At 59.5% G+C, this 15695-nt stretch overlaps 1 pseudogene across 1 annotated transcript in view; it reads left to right on the top strand.

Moving 5' to 3' along the window:
- The window catches only part of LOC308196956 (ubiquitin carboxyl-terminal hydrolase 42-like), a 559714-nt pseudogene that overhangs the window by 452796 nt on the left and 91223 nt on the right, over positions 1-15695 (top strand). The gene's annotated exons all lie outside the window — the stretch shown is intronic.

The following is a 15695-nucleotide window of genomic DNA, read 5'->3' as shown; positions in this document are numbered from 1 at the left end:
ACTGGCACCAGTGGGGATGCAGTGCAGTGAGTCCAGAGAGTGCACTGGCACCACTGGGGATGCAGTGCAGTGAGCTCAGAGAGTGCACTGGCACCACTGGGGATGCAGTGCAGTGAGTCCAGAGAGGGCACTGGCACTATTGGGGATGCACCCCGGTGAGTCCAGAGAGTGCACTGGCACCACTGGGGATGCACTGTAGTGAGACCAGAGATTGCACTGGTACGATTGGGGATGCAGTGCAGTGAGTCCAGAGAGTGCACTGGCACCACTGGGGATGCAGTGCAGTGAGTCCAGAGAGTGCACTGGCACCACTGGGGATGCACTGCAGTGACTCAAGAGAGTGCACTGGCCCCACTGGGGATGTAGTGCAGTGACTCCAGAGAGTGCCTTGGCACCACTGGGGATGCAGTGCAGTGAGTCCAGAGAGTGCACTGGCACCACTGGAGATGCAGTGCAGTGAGTCCAAAGAGTACACTGGCACCATTGGGGATGCAGTGCAGTGAGTCCAGAGAGTGCACTGGCACCACTGGGGATGCAGTGCCGTGAGTCCAGAGAGTGCACTGGCACCAGTGGGGATGCAGTGCAGTGAGTCCAGAGAGTGCCTTGGCACCACTAGGGATGCACTGCAGTGAGTCCAGAGAGTACCCTGGCACTATTGGGGATGCAGTGCAGTGAGTCCAGAGAGTACACTGGCACCACTGGGGATGCAGTGCCTTGAGTCCAGAGTGTGCACTGGCACCACTGGGGATGCAGTGCAGTGAGTCCACAGAGTGCAGTGGCACCACTGGGGATGCAGTGAAGTGAGTCCAGAGAGTGCACTGGCACCACTGGGGATGCACCCCGGTGAGTCCAGAGAGTGCACTGGCACCACTGGGGATGCAGTGCAGTGAGTCCAGAGAGTGCACTGGTACGATTGGGGATGCAGTGCAGTGAGTCCAGAGATTGCACTGGCACCACTGGGGATGCAATGCAGTGAGTCCAGAGAGTGCACTGGCACCACTGGGGATGCACTTCAGTGACTCAAGAGAGTGCACTGGCACCACTGGCGATGCAGTGCAATGAGTCCAGAGAGTGCACTGGCACCACTGGGGATGCAGTGCAGTGAGCTCAGAGAGTGCACTGGCACCACTGGGGATGCAGTGCAGTGAGTCCAGAGAGTGCACTGGCACCACTGGGGATGCAGTGCAGTGAGTCCAGAGAGTGCAGTGGCACCACTGGGGATGCACTGCAGTGAGTCCAGAGAGTGCACTGGCACCACTGGGGATGCAGTGCGGTGAGTCCAGAGAGTGCACTGGCACCACTGGGGATGCAGTGCAGTGAGTCCAGAGAGGTCAGTGGCACCACTGGGTATGCAGTGCAGTGAGTCCAGAGAGTGCACTGGCACCACTGGGGATGCAGTGCAGTGACTCCAGAGTGTGCACTGGCACCACTGGGGATGCACCCCGGCAAGTCCAGAGAGTGCACTGGCACCACTGGGGATGCAGTGCAGTGAGTCCAGAGAGTGCACTGGCACCACTGGCGATGCAGTGCAGTGGCTCAAGAGAGTGCACTGGAACCACTGGGGATGCAGTGCAGTGAGTCCAGAGAGTTCACTGGCACCACTGGGGATGCAGTGCAGTGAGTCCATAGAGTGCATTGGCACCACTGGGGATGCAGTGCAGTGAGTCCAGAGAGTGCACTGGCACCACTGGGGATGCAGTGCAGTGACTCCAGAGTGTGCACTGGCACCACTGGGGATGCAGTGCAGCAAGTCCAGAGAGTGCACTGGCACCACTGGGGATGCAGTGCAGTGAGTCCAGAGAGTGCACTGGCACCACTGGGGATGCAGTGCAGTGACTCAAGAGAGTGCACTGGAACCACTGGGGATGCAGTGCAGTGAGTCCAGAGAGTTCACTGGCACCACTGGGGATGCAGTGCAGTGAGTCCATAGAGTGCATTGGCACCACTGGGGATGCAGTGCAGTGAGTCCAGAGAGTGCAGTGGCACCACTGGGGATGCAGAGCAGTGAGTCCAAAAAGTGCACTGGCACCATTGGGGATGCAGTGCAGTGAGTCCAGAGAGTGCACTTGCACCACTGGGGATGCAGTGCAGTGAGTCCAGAGAGTGCTCTGGTACCACTGGGGATGCAGTGCAGTGAGCTCAGAGAGTGCACTGGCACCACTGGTGATGCAGTGCAGTGAGTCCAGAGAGTGCACTGGCACCACTGGGGATGCACTGCAGTGAGTCCAGAGAGTGCACGGGCACCACTGGGGATGCAGTGCGGTGAGTCCAGAGAGTGCACTGGCACCACTGGGGATGCAGTGCCGTGAGTCCAGAGAGTGCACTGGCACCACTGGGGATGCAGTGCAGTGAGTCCAGAGAGTGCACTGGCACCACTGGGGATGCACCCCGGTGAGTCCAGAGAGTGCACTGGCACCACTGGGGATGCACCCCGGCAAGTCCAGAGAGTGCACTGTCACCACTGGGGATGCAGTGCAGTGAGTCCAGAGAGTGCACTGGCCCCACTGGGCATGCAGTGCAGTGAGTCCACAGAGGGCACTGGCACCACTGGGGATGCAGTGCAGTGAGTCCAGAGAGTGCCCAGGCACTACTGGGGATGCAGTGCAGTGAGTCCAGAGAGTGCAGTGACACCACTGGGGATGCAGTGCAGTGAGTCCAGAGAGTGTACTGGCACCATTGGGGATGCACTGCAGTGAGTCCAGAGAGTGCACTGGCAATAGTGGAGATGCAGTGCAGTGAGTCCAGAGAGTGCACTGGCACCATTGGGGATGAACTGCAGTGAGTCCAGAGAGTGCACTGGTACCACTGGGGATGCACTGCAGTGAGTCCAGAGAGTGCACTGGCACCACTGGGGATGCAATGCAGTGAGTCCAGAGAGTGCACTGGCACCAGTGGGGATGCACTGCAGTGAGTCCAGAGAGTGCACTGGCACCACTGGGGATGCAGTGCGGTGAGTCCAGAGAGTGCACTGGCACCACTGGTGGTGCAGTGCAGTGAGTCCAGAGAGGTCACTGGCACCACTGGGGATGCAGTGCAGTGAGTCCAGAGAGTGCACTGGCACCACTGGGGATGCACTGCAGTGAGTCCAGAGAGATTGCACTGGTACGATTGGGGATGCAGTGCAGTGAGTCCAGAGAGTGCACTGGCACCACTGGGGATGCAGTGCAGTGAGTCCAGAGAGTGCACTGGCACCACTGGGGATGCAGTGCAGTGACTCAAGAGAGTGCACTGGCACCACTAGGGATGCAGTGCAGTGAGTCCAGAGAGTTCACTGGCACCACTGGGGATGCAGTGCAGTGAGTGCAGAGAGTGCACTGGCCCTACTGGGGATGTAGTGCAGTGAGTCCACAGAGGGCACTGGCACCACTGGGGATGCACTGCAGTGAGTCCAGAGAGTGCCCCGGCACCACTGGGGATGCAGTGCAGTGAGTCCAGAGAGTGCAGTGGCACCACTCGGGACGCACTGCAGTGAGTCCAAAGAGTGCACTGGCACCATTGGGGATGCAGTGCAGTGAGTCCAGAGAGTGCACTGGCACCACTGGGGATGCAGTGCAGTGAGTCCAGAGAGTGCACTGGCACCACTGGGGATGCAGTGAAATGAGTCCAGAGAGTGCACTGGCACCACTGGGGATGCACTGCAGTGAGTCCAGAGAGTGCACTGGCACCACTGGGGATGCAGTGCGGTGAGTCCAGAGAGCGCACTGGCACCACCGGGGATGCAGTGAAATGAGTCCAGAGAGCGCACTGGCACCACCGGGGATGCAGTGCCGTGCTTCCAGAGAGTGCACTGGCACCACTGGGGATGCAGTGCAGTGAGTCCAGAGAGTGCACTGGCACCACTGGGGATGCACTGCAGTGAGTCCAGAGAGTGCACTGGCACCACTGGGGATGCAGTGCAGTGAGTCCAGAGAGTGCACTGGCACCACTGGGGATGCAGTGCAGTGAGTCCAGAGAGGTCACTGGCACCAATGGGGATGCAGTGCAGTGAGTCCAGAGAGTGCACTGGCACCAGTGGGGATGCAGTGCAGTGAGTCCAGAGAGTGCCCTGGGACCACTGGGGATGCAGTGCAGTGAGCTCAGAGAGTGCACTGGCACCACTGGGGATGCAGTGCAGTGAGTCCAGAGAGGGCACTGGCACTATTGGGGATGCACCCCAGTGAGTCCAGAGAGTGCACTGGCACCACTGGGGATGCACTGCAGTGAGACCAGAGATTGCACTGGTACGATTGGGGAGGCACTGCAGTGAGTGCAGAGAGTGCACTGGCACCACTGGGGATGCAGTGCAGTGAGTCCAGAGAGTGCACTGGCACCACTGGGGATGCAGTGCAGTGACTCAAGAGAGTGCACTGGCCCCACTGGGGATGTAGTGCAGTGAGTCCAGAGAGTGCCTTGGCACCACTGGGGATGCAGTGCAGTGACTCCAGAGAGTGCACTGGCACCACTGGGGATGCAGTGCAGTGAGTCCAAAGAGTACACTGGCACCATTGGGGATGCAGTGCAGTGAGTCCAGAGAGTGCACTGGCACCACTGGGGATGCAGTGCCGTGAGTCCAGAGAGTGCACTGGCACCAATGGCAATGCAGTGCAGTGAGTCCAGAGAGTGCCTTGGCACCACTAGGGATGCACTGCAGTGAGTCCAGAGAGTACCCTGGCACTATTGGGGATGCAGTGCAGTGAGTCCAGAGAGTGCACTGGCACCACTGGGAATGCAGTGCCGTGAGTCCAGAGTGTGCACTGGCACCACTGGGGATGCAGTGCAGTGAGTCCACAGAGTGCAGTGGCACCACTGGGGATGCAGTGAAGTGAGTCCAGAGAGTGCACTGGCACCACTGGGGATGCCACCCGGTGAGTCCAGAGAGTGCACTGGCACCACTGGGGATGCAGTGCAGTGAGTCCAGAGAGTGCACTGGTACGATTGGGGATGCAGTGCAGTGAGTCCAGAGATTGCACTGGCACCGCTGGGGATGCAATGCAGTGAGTCCAGAGAGTGCACTGGCACCACTGGGGATGCACTTCAGTGACTCAAGAGAGTGCACTGGCACCACTGGCGATGCAGTGCAATGAGTCCAGAGAGTGCACTGGCACCACTGGGGATGCACTGCAGTGAGCTCAGAGAGTGCACTGGCACCACTGGGGATGCAGTGCAGTGAGTCCAGAGAGTGCACTGGCACCACTGGGGATGCAGTGCAGTGAGTCCAGAGAGTGCAGTGGCACCACTGGGGATGCACTGCAGTGAGTCCAGAGAGTGCACTGGCACCACTGGGGATGCAGTGCGGTGAGTCCAGAGAGTGCACTGGCACCACTGGGGATGCAGTGCAGTGAGTCCAGAGAGTGCACTGGCACCACTGGGTATGTAGTGCAGTGAGTCCAGAGAGTGCACTGGCACCACTGGGGATGCAGTGCAGTGACTCCAGAGTGTGCACTGGCACCACTGGGGATGCACCCCGGCAAGTCCAGAGAGTGCACTGGCACCACTGGGGATGCAGTGCAGTGAGTCCAGAGAGTGCACTTGCACCACTGGGGGTGCAGTGCAGTGTGTCCAGAGAGTGCACTGGCACCAGTGGGGATGCACTGCAGTGAGTCCAGAGAGTGCACTGGCACCACTGGGGATGCAGTGCCGTGAGTCCATAGAGTGCATTGGCACCACCGGGGATGCACTGCAGTGAGACCACAGATTGCACTGGTACGATTGGGGATGCACTGCAGTGAGTCCAGAGAGTGCACTGGCACCACTGGGGATGCAGTGCAGTGAGTCCAGAGAGTGCACTGGCACCACTGGGGATGCAGTGCAGTGACTCAAGAGAGTGCACTGGAACCACTGGGGATGCAATGCAGTGAGTCCAGAGAGTTCACTGGCACCACTGGGGATGCAGTGCAGTGAGTGCAGAGAGTGCACTGGCACCACTGGGGATGTAGTGCAGTGAGTCCACAGAGGGCACTGGTACCACTGGGGATGCAGTGCAGTGAGTCCATAGAGTGCATTGGCACCACTGGGGATGCAGTGCAGTGAGTCCAGAGAGTGCAGTGGCACCACTGGGGATGCAGTGCAGTGAGTCCAAAAAGTGCACTGGCACCATTGGGGATGCAGTGCAGTGAATCCAGAGAGTGCACTTGCACCACTGGGGATGCAGTGCAGTGAGTCCAGAGAGTGCTCTGGTACCACTGGGGATGCAGTGCAGTGAGCTCAGAGAGTGCACTGGCACCACAAGGGATGCAGTGCCGTGAGTCCAGAGAGTGCACTGGCACCACTGGGGATGCACTGCAGTGAGTCCACAGAGTGCACGGGCACCACTGGGGATGCAGTGCGGTGAGTCCAGAGAGTGCACTGGCACCACTGGGGATGCAGTGCAGTGAGTCCAGAGTGTGCACTGGCACCACTGGGGATGCAGTGCAGTGAGGCCAGAGAGTGCACTGGCACCACTGGGGATGCACCCCGGTGAGTCCAGAGAGTGCACTGGCACCACTGGGGATGCACCCCGGCAAGTCCAGAGAGTGCACTGTCACCACTGGGGATGCAGTGCAGTGAGTCCAGAGAGTGCACTGGCCCCACTGGGCATGCAGTGCAGTGAGTCCACAGAGGGCACTGGCACCACTGGGGATGCAGTGCAGTGACTCCAGAGTGTGCACTGGCACCACTGGGGATGCACACCGGCAAGTCCAGAGAGTGCACTGGCACCACTGGGGATGCAGTGCAGTGAGTCCAGAGAGTGCACTTGCACCACTGGGGGTGCAGTGTGTCCAGAGAGTGCACTGGCACCAGTGGGGATGCACTGCAGTGAGTCCAGAGAGTGCACTGGCACCACTGGGGATGCAGTGCCGTGAGTCCATAGAGTGCATTGGCACCACCGGGGATGCACTGCAGTGAGACCAGAGATTGCACTGGTACGATTGGGGATGCACTGCAGTGAGTCCAGAGAGTGCCCTGGCACCACTGGGGATGCAGTGCAGTGAGTCCAGAGAGTGCACTGGCACCACTGGGGATGCAGTGCAGTGACTCAAGAGAGTGCACTGGAACCACTGGGGATGCAGTGCAGTGAGTCCAGAGAGTTCACTGGCACCACTGGGGATGCAGTGCAGTGAGTGCAGAGAGTGCACTGGCCCCACTGGGGATGTAGTGCAGTGAGTCCACAGAGGGCACTGGTACCACTGGGGATGCAGTGCAGTGAGTCCATAGAGTGCATTGGCACCAGTGGGGATGCAGTGCAGTGAGTCCAGAGAGTGCACTGGCACCACTGGGGATGCAGTGCAGTGAGTCCAAAAAGTGCACTGGCACCATTGGGGATGCAGTGCAGTGAGTCCAGAGAGTGCACTTGCACCACTGGGGATGCAGTGCAGTGAGTCCAGAGAGTGCTCTGGTACCACTGGGGATGCAGTGCAGTGAGCTCAGAGAGTGCACTGGCACCACAGGGGATGCAGTGCAGTGAGTCCAGAGAGTGCACTGGCACCACTGGGGATGCACTGCAGTGAGTCCAGAGAGTGCACGGGCACCACTGGGGATGCAGTGCGGTGAGTCCAGAGAGTGCACTGGCACCACTGGGGATGCAGTGCAGTGAGTCCAGAGTGTGCACTGGCACCACTGGGGATGCAGTGCAGTGAGTCCAGAGAGTGCACTGGCACCACTGGGGATGCACCCCGGTGAGTCCAGAGAGTGCACTGGCACCACTGGGGATGCACCCCGGCAAGTCCAGAGAGTGCACTGTCACCACTGGGGATGCAGTGCAGTGAGTCCAGAGAGTGCACTGGCCCCACTGGGCATGCAGTGCAGTGAGTCCACAGAGGGCACTGGCACCACTGGGGATGCAGTGCAGTGAGTCCAGAGAGTGCCCAGGAACTACTGGGGATGCAGTGCAGTGAGTCCAGAGAGTGCAGTGACACCACTGGGGATGCAGTGCAGTGAGTCCAGAGAGTGTACTGGCACCATTGGGGATGCACTGCAGTGAGTCCAGAGAGTGCACTGGCAATAGTGGAGATGCAGTGCAGTGAGTCCAGAGAGTGCACTGTCAGCACTGGGGATGCAGTGCAGTGAGTCCAGAGAGTGCACTGGCACCATTGGGGATGAACTGCAGTGAGTCCAGAGAGTGCACTTGTACCACTGGGGATGCACTGCAGTGAGTCCAGAGAGTGCACTGGCACCACTGGGCATGCACTGCAGTGAGTCCAGAGAGTACCCTGGCACCACTGGGGATGCAGTGCAATGAGTTCAGAGAGTGCACTGGCACCACTGGGGATGCGCTGCAGTGAGACCAGAGATTGCAGTGGCACCACTGAGGATGAAGTGCAGTGAGTCCAGAGAGTGCACTGGCACCACTGGGGATGCACTGCAGTGACTCAAGAGAGTGCACTGGCACCACTGGGGATGCAGTGCAGTGAGTCCAGAGAGTGCACTGGTACGATTGGGGATGCACTGCAGTGAGTCCAGAGAGTGCACTGGCACCACTGGTGATGCACTGCGGTGACTCCAGAGAGTGCACTGGCACCAGTGGGGATGCAGTGCAGTGAGTCCAGAGAGTGCACTGGCACCACTCGGGATGCAGTGCAGTGAGTCCAGAGAGTGCACTGGCACCACTGGGGATGCACCCCGGCAAGTCCAGAGAGTGCACTGGCACCACAGGGGATGCAGTGCAGTGAGTCCAGAGAGTGCACTGGCAATAGTGGAGATGCAGTGCAGTGAGTCCAGAGAGTGCACTGTCAGCACTGGGGATGCAGTGCAGTGAGTCCAGAGAGTGCACTGGCACCATTGGGGATGAACTGCAGTGAGTCCAGAGAGTGCACTTGTACCACTGGGGATGCACTGCAGTGAGTCCAGAGAGTGCACTGGCACCACTGGGCATGCACTGCAGTGAGTCCAGAGAGTACCCTGGCACCACTGGGGATGCAGTGCAATGAGTTCAGAGAGTGCACTGGCACCACTGGGGATGCGCTGCAGTGAGACCAGAGATTGCAGTGGCACCACTGGGGATGCAGTGCAGTGAGTCCAGAGAGTGCACTGGCACCACTGGGGATGCACTGCAGTGACTCAAGAGAGTGCACTGGCACCACTGGGGATGCAGTGCAGTGAGTCCAGAGAGTGCACTGGTACGATTGGGGATGCACTGCAGTGAGTCCAGAGAGTGCACTGGCACCACTGGTGATGCACTGCGGTGACTCCAGAGAGTGCACTGGCTCCAGTGGGGATGCAGTGCAGTGAGTCCAGAGAGTGCACTGGCACCACTCGGGATGCAGTGCAGTGAGTCCAGAGAGTGCACTGGCACCACTGGGGATGCACCCCGGCAAGTCCAGAGAGTGCACTGGCACCACAGGGGATGCAGTGCAGTGAGTCCAGAGAGTGCACTGGCACCACCGGGTATTCAGTCCAGTGAGTCCAGAGAGTGCACTGGCACCACTGGGGATGCAGTGCAGTGAGTCCAGAGAGTGCACTGGCACCACTGGGGATGCAGTGCAGTGACTCAACAGAGTGCACTGGCCCCACTGGGGATGTAGTGCAGTGAGTCCAGAGAGTGCCTTGGCACCACTGGGGATGCAGTGCAGTGACTCCAGAGAGTGCACTGGCACCACTGGAGATGCAGTGCAGTGAGTCCAAAGAGTACACTGGCACCACTGGGGATGCAGTGCAGTGAGTCCAGAGAGTGCACTGGCACCACTGGGGATGCAGTGCCGTGAGTCCAGAGAGTGCACTGGCACCAACGGCAATGCAGTGCAGTGAGTCCAGAGAGTGCCTTGGCACCACTAGGGATGCACTGCAGTGAGTCCAGAGAGTACCCTGGCACTATTGGGGATGCAGTGCAGTGAGTCAAGAGAGTGCACTGGCACCACTGGGGATGCAGTGCCGTGAGTCCAGAGTGTGCACTGGCACCACTGGGGATGCAGTGCAGTGAGTCCACAGAGTGCAGTGGCACCACTGATGATGCAGTGAAGTGAGTCCAGAGAGTGCACTGGCACCACTGGGGATGCCACCCGGTGAGTCCAGAGAGTGCACTGGCACCACTGGGGATGCAGTGCAGTGAGTCCAGAGAGTGCACTGGTACGATTGGGGATGCAGTGCAGTGAGTCCAGAGATTGCACTGGCACCGCTGGGGATGCAATGCAGTGAGTCCAGAGAGTGCACTGGCACCACTGGGGATGCACTTCAGTGACTCAAGAGAGTGCACTGGTACCACTGGCGATGCAGTGCAATGAGTCCAGAGAGTGCACTGGCACCACTGGGGATGCATTGCAGTGAGCTCAGAGAGTGCACTGGCACCACTGGGGATGCAGTGCAGTGAGTCCAGAGAGTGCACTGGCACCACTGGGGATGCAGTGCAGTGAGTCCAGAGAGTGCAGTGGCACCACTGGGGATGCACTGCAGTGAGTCCAGAGAGTGCACTGGCACCACTGGGGATGCAGTGCGGTGAGTCCAGAGAGTGCACTGGCACCACTGGGGATGCAGTGCAGTGAGTCCAGAGAGTGCACTTGCACCACTGGGGGTGCAGTGCAGTGTGTCCAGAGAGTGCACTGGCACCAGTGGGGATGCACTGCAGTGAGTCCAGAGAGTGCACTGGCACCACTGGGGATGCAGTGCCGTGAGTCCATAGAGTGCATTGGCACCACCGGGGATGCACTGCAGTGAGACCAGAGATTGCACTGGTACGATTGGGGATGCACTGCAGTGAGTCCAGAGAGTGCACTGGCACCACTGGGGATGCAGTGCAGTGAGTCCAGAGAGTGCACTGGCACCACTGGGGATGCAGTGCAGTGACTCAAGAGAGTGCACTGGAACCACTGGGGATGCAGTGCAGTGAGTCCAGAGAGTGCACTGGCACCACTGGGGATGCAGTGCAGTGAGTGCAGAGAGTGCACTGGCCCCACTGGGGATGTAGTGCTGTGAGTCCACAGAGGGCACTGGTACCACTGGGGATGCAGTGCAGTGAGTCCATAGAGTGCATTGGCACCACTGGGGATGCAGTGCAGTGAGTCCAGAGAGTGCACTGGCACCACTGGGGATGCAGTGCAGTGAGTCCAAAAAGTGCACTGGCACCATTGGGGATGCAGTGCAGTGAGTCCAGAGAGTGCACTTGCACCACTGGGGATGCAGTGCAGTGAGTCCAGAGAGTGCTCTGGTACCACTGGGGATGCAGTGCAGTGAGCTCAGAGAGTGCACTGGCACCACAAGGGATGCAGTGCAGTGAGTCCAGAGAGTGCACTGGCACCACTGGGGATGCACTGCAGTGAGTCCACAGAGTGCACGGGCACCACTGGGGATGCAGTGCGGTGAGTCCAGAGAGTGCACTGGCACCACTGGGGATGCAGTGCAGTGAGTCCAGAGTGTGCACTGGCACCACTGGGGATGCAGTGCAGTGAGTCCAGAGAGTGCACTGGCACCACTGGGGATGCACCCCGGTGAGTCCAGAGAGTGCACTGGCACCACTGGGGATGCACCCCGGCAAGTCCAGAGAGTGCACTGTCACCACTGGGGATGCAGTGCAGTGAGTCCAGAGAGTGCACTGGCCCCACTGGGCATGCAGTGCAGTGAGTCCACAGAGGGCACTGGCACCACTGGGGATGCAGTGCAGTGACTCCAGAGTGTGCACTGGCACCACTGGGGATGCACCCCGGCAAGTCCAGAGAGTGCACTGGCACCACTGGGGATGCAGTGCAGTGAGTCCAGAGAGTGCACTTGCACCACTGGGGGTGCAGTGCAGTGTGTCCAGAGAGTGCACTGGCACCAGTGGGGATGCACTGCAGTGAGTCCAGAGAGTGCACTGGCACCACTGGGGATGCAGTGCCGTGAGTCCATAGAGTGCATTGGCACCACCGGGGACACTGCAGTGAGACCAGAGATTGCACTGGTACGATTCGGGATGCACTGCAGTGAGTCCAGAGAGTGCACTGGCACCACTGGGGATGCAGTGCAGTGAGTCCAGAGAGTGCACTGGCACCACTCGGGATGCAGTGCAGTGACTCAAGAGAGTGCACTGGAACCACTGGGGATGCAGTGCAGTGAGTCCAGAGAGTTCACTGGCACCATTGGGGATGCAGTGCAGTGAGTCCAGAGAGTGCACTGGCCCCACTGGGGATGTAGTGCAGTGAGTCCACAGAGGGCACTGGTACCACTGGGGATGCAGTGCAGTGAGTCCATAGAGTGCATTGGCACCAGTGGGGATGCAGTGCAGTGAGTCCAGAGAGTGCAGTGGCACCACTGGGGATGCAGTGCAGTGAGTCCAAAAAGTGCACTGGCACCATTGGGGATGCAGTGCAGTGAGTCCAGAGAGTGCACTTGCACCACTGGGGATGCAGTGCAGTGAGTCCAGAGAGTGCTCTGGTACCACTGGGGATGCAGTGCAGTGAGCTCAGAGAGTGCACTGGCACCACAGGGGATGCAGTGCAGTGAGTCCAGAGAGTGCACTGGCACCACTGGGGATGCACTGCAGTGAGTCCAGAGAGTCCACGGGCACCACTGGGGATGCAGTGCGGTGAGTCCAGAGAGTGCACTGGCACCACTGGGGATGCAGTGCAGTGAGTCCAGAGTGTGCACTGGCACCACTGGGGATGCAGTGCAGTGAGTGCAGAGAGTGCACTGGCCCCACTGGGGATGTAGTGCTGTGAGTCCACAGAGGGCACTGGTACCACTGGGGATGCAGTGCAGTGAGTCCATAGAGTGCATTGGCACCACTGGGGATGCAGTGCAGTGAGTCCAGAGAGTGCACTGGCACCACTGGGGATGCAGTGCAGTGAGTCCAAAAAGTGCACTGGCACCATTGGGGATGCAGTGCAGTGAGTCCAGAGAGTGCACTTGCACCACTGGGGATGCAGTGCAGTGAGTCCAGAGAGTGCTCTGGTACCACTGGGGATGCAGTGCAGTGAGCTCAGAGAGTGCACTGGCACCACAAGGGATGCAGTGCAGTGAGTCCAGAGAGTGCACTGGCACCACTGGGGATGCACTGCAGTGAGTCCACAGAGTGCACGGGCACCACTGGGGATGCAGTGCGGTGAGTCCAGAGAGTGCACTGGCACCACTGGGGATGCAGTGCAGTGAGTCCAGAGTGTGCACTGGCACCACTGGGGATGCAGTGCAGTGAGTCCAGAGAGTGCACTGGCACCACTGGGGATGCACCCCGGTGAGTCCAGAGAGTGCACTGGCACCACTGGGGATGCACCCCGGCAAGTCCAGAGAGTGCACTGTCACCACTGGGGATGCAGTGCAGTGAGTCCAGAGAGTGCACTGGCACCACTGGGCATGCAGTGCAGTGAGTCCACAGAGGGCACTGGCACCACTGGGGATGCAGTGCAGTGACTCCAGAGTGTGCACTGGCACCACTGGGGATGCACCCCGGCAAGTCCAGAGAGTGCACTGGCACCACTGGGGATGCAGTGCAGTGAGTCCAGAGAGTGCACTTGCACCACTGGGGGTGCAGTGCAGTGTGTCCAGAGAGTGCACTGGCACCAGTGGGGATGCACTGCAGTGAGTCCAGAGAGTGCACTGGCACCACTGGGGATGCAGTGCCGTGAGTCCATAGAGTGCATTGGCACCACCGGGGACACTGCAGTGAGACCAGAGATTGCACTGGTACGATTCGGGATGCACTGCAGTGAGTCCAGAGAGTGCACTGGCACCACTGGGGATGCAGTGCAGTGAGTCCAGAGAGTGCACTGGCACCACTCGGGATGCAGTGCAGTGACTCAAGAGAGTGCACTGGAACCACTGGGGATGCAGTGCAGTGAGTGCAGAGAGTGCACTGGCCCCACTGGGGATGTAGTGCAGTGAGTCCACAGAGGGCACTGGTACCACTGGGGATGCAGTGCAGTGAGTCCATAGAGTGCATTGGCACCAGTGGGGATGCAGTGCAGTGAGTCCAGAGAGTGCAGTGGCACCACTGGGGATGCAGTGCAGTGAGTCCAAAAAGTGCACTGGCACCACTGGGGATGCAGTGCAGTGAGTCCAGAGAGTGCACTTGCACCACTGGGGATGCAGTGCAGTGAGTCCAGAGAGTGCTCTGGTACCACTGGGGATGCAGTGCAGTGAGCTCAGAGAGTGCACTGGCACCACAGGGGATGCAGTGAAGTGAGTCCAGAGAGTGCACTGGCACCACTGGGGATGCACTGCAGTGAGTCCAGAGAGTGCACGGGCACCACTGGGGATGCAGTGCGGTGAGTCCAGAGAGTGCACTGGCACCACTGGGGATGCAGTGCAGTGAGTCCAGAGAGTGCACTGGCACCACTGGGGATGCACCCCGGTGAGTCCAGAGAGTGCACTGGCACCACTGGGGATGCACCCCGGCAAGTCCAGAGAGTGCACTGTCACCACTGGGGATGCAGTGCAGTGAGTCCAGAGAGTGCACTGGCCCCACAGGGCATGCAGTGCAGTGAGTCCACAGAGGGCACTGGCACCACTGGGGATGCAGTGCAGTGAGTCCAGAGAGTGCCCAGGCACTACTGGGGATGCAGTGCAGTGAGTCCAGAGAGTGCAGAGACACCACTGGGGATGCAGTGCAGTGAGTCCAGAGAGTGTACTGGCACCATTGGGGATGCACTGCAGTGAGTCCAGAGAGTGCACTGGCAATAGTGGAGATGCAGTGCAGTGAGTCCAGAGAGTGCACTGTCAGCACTGGGGATGCAGTGCAGTGAGTCCAGAGAGTGCACTGGCACCATTGGGGATGAACTGCAGTGAGTCCAGAGAGTGTACTTGTACCACTGGGGATGCACTGCAGTGAGTCCAGAGAGTGCACTGGCACCACTGGGGATGCACTGCAGTGAGTCCAGAGAGTACCCTGGCACCACTGGGGATGCAGTGCAATGAGTTCAGAGAGTGCACTGGCACCACTGGGGATGCGCTGCAGTGAGACCAGAGATTGCAGTGGCACCACTGAGGATGCAGTGCAGTGAGTCCAGAGAGTGCACTGGTACTATTGGGGATGCACTGAGGTGAGTCCAGAGAGTGCACTGGCACCACTGGGGATGCAATGCAGTGAGTCCAGAGAGTGCACTGGCACCACTGGGGATGCAGTGCAGTGACTCAAGAGAGTGCACTGGCACCACTGGGGATGCAGTGCAGTCAGTCCAGAGAGTGCACTGGCACCACTGGGGATGCAGTGCAGTGAGTCCAGAGAGTGCTCTGGCCCCACTGGGGATGTAGTGCAGTGAGTCCACAGAGGGTACTGGCACCACTGGGGATGCAGTGCAGTGAGTCCAGAGAGTGCAGTGGCACCACTGGGGATGCAGTGAAGTGAGTCCAGAGAGTGCACTGGCACCACTGGGGATGCAGTGCAGTGAGTCCAGAGAGTGCACTGGCACCACTGGGGATGCAGTGCAGTGAGTCCAGAGAGTGCACTGGTACGATTGGGGATGCAGTGCAGTGAGTCCAGAGAGTGCACTGGCACCACTGGGGATGCAATGCAGTGAGTCCAGAGAGTGCACTGGCACCACTGGGGATGCACTGCAGTGACTCAAGAGAGTGCACTGGCACCACTGACGATGCAGTGCAATGAGTCCAGATAGTGCACTGGCACCACTGGGGATGCAGTGCAGTGAGCTCAGAGAGTGCACTGGCACCACTGGGGATGCAGTGCAGTGAGTCCAGAGAGTGCACTGGCACCACTGGGGATGCACTGCAGTGAGTCCAGAGAGTGCACTGGCACCACTGGGGATGCAGTGCAGTGAGTCCAGAGAGTGCACTGGCACCACTGGGGATGCACTGCAGTGACTCAAGAGAGTGCACTGGCA

This window comes from Anser brachyrhynchus, assembly GCF_964034855.1.
Source record: "Anser brachyrhynchus genome assembly, chromosome: 6".
Classification (NCBI taxonomy): domain Eukaryota; kingdom Metazoa; phylum Chordata; class Aves; order Anseriformes; family Anatidae; genus Anser; species Anser brachyrhynchus.
Note: the sequence above shows the minus strand (reverse complement) of the source record. Positions and strands in the feature narration are given on the sequence as shown.